The sequence below is a fragment of the Acomys russatus genome, chromosome 17 (assembly GCF_903995435.1).
Source record: "Acomys russatus chromosome 17, mAcoRus1.1, whole genome shotgun sequence".
In the NCBI taxonomy this organism is placed as follows: Eukaryota; Metazoa; Chordata; class Mammalia; order Rodentia; family Muridae; genus Acomys; species Acomys russatus.
The window spans coordinates 12,356,961-12,358,531 of record NC_067153.1 but is presented as its reverse complement, the minus strand read 5'-3'; the positions used below and the strand labels follow the sequence as shown (position 1 = coordinate 12,358,531).

The 1,571-nt window shown below is 39.1% G+C and overlaps 1 pseudogene; it reads left to right on the top strand.

The window, feature by feature from the left end:
- The first annotated feature begins 940 nt into the window (after positions 1-940).
- On the top strand, positions 941-1,360 carry LOC127201176 (trafficking protein particle complex subunit 2-like protein; annotated as a pseudogene).
- Positions 1,361-1,571: the final 211 nt, after the last annotated feature.

Genomic DNA, 1,571 nt, shown 5'->3' with positions numbered 1-1,571 from the left:
GGAGAGGAGAGCTCCTGATAATTTTATGCACCATGAAAGTTCCAGAAAATAGAAACAGAAGGAACTTTACCAAACTCATTCTATGAGGCCACAGTCACCTTGATACATAAAGTACACAAAGACCCAACAAAGGAAGAGAATTTCAGACCAATTTCCCTTATGAACATTGGTGCTAAAACACTTGCAAGCCAAATCCAAGAACTCATCAAAAATATCATTCATGCTGACCAAGTAGGCTTCATCTCAGGAATGCAGGAGCAGTTCAATATATGGAAATCCAACACTATAATTCATAATATAAACAAACTGAAAGAAAAAAACACATGATCATCTCCTTAGATGCTGAAAAAGCTTTTGAAAGAATCCAATATCCATTCATATTAAAAGTCTTGGAGATATTAGGGATACAAAACAAGTATTTAAACATAGTAAAGGCAATATACAGCAAGCTTACAGCCAACTTCAAACTAAATGGAGAGAATCTTAAATCAAATCCACTGAAACCAGGAAACAACAAGGTTGTCCAGTCTATCTGTAGTTCTTCAATATAGTACTTGAAGTCTCCTAGCTGGAGAATTAAGACAACTAAAGATCAAAGGGACACAATTTGGAAAATAAGAAGTCAAAATATTACTGTTCACAAATGATATGATAGCATACATAAGTGACCCCAAAATAACTACCAAAGAACTCCTACAGCTCATAAACACCTTCAGCAAAATGGCTGGGTAGAAAATCAACTAAAAAAAATCAGTATCCTTCTTTTATACAAAAGAAAAACAGTCTGAGAAAGAAATTAGGGAACCAACACCCTTAACAATAGCCACTAATAAATACATAAATAATAAAATATCTTGGTATAACTCTAACCAAGCAAGTGAAAGACTTGTACGAAAAAAAAAAAAAACAGTCAAGTCTCTGCAGAAGGAAATTAAAGAAGATGGCAGTGTGCATCGCAGTGATCACCAAGGAGAATTACCCTCTGTACATCTGAAGCACTCCCACAGAGAACGAGCTCAAGTTCCACTACATGGTGCACACATCACTGGATGGGGTCAGTGAGAAGATCTCTGCCATGGAAAAAGCACTGGTGGACCAGAGGGAGCTGTACCTGGGGCTGCTCTACCCAACTGAGGACTACAAGGTCTATGGCTGTGTGACCAATTCCAAGGTGAAGTTTGTCATGGTGGTGAATTCCTCAAACACAGCGCTTCGAGACAATGAGATCCACAGTATGTTCCGAAAACTTCATAACTCCTACACAGATGTGATGTACAACATGTTCTGTAACCCTGGAGACCGCATCCAGTCAAGGGCTTTCGATAACATGGTAACTTCAATGATGATCCAGGTCTGCTGAGTGGGACCTCTGCTCCAGTAACCCAGAAGAGAAGCCTGTGTTCACCCTTGCAGGATGATGATTATTCCCCTTCCCTTCCCTGAGTGTAACCTGTAGGCAGGGCTATGTGCCCTGTGCCTTTCTAGTAAAGGCCTTACAAGATTAAAAAAAAAAAAAAAAAGGAAAGAAAATACCTCCTATGCTCATGGATTGGTAGGATTAGCATAGTAGA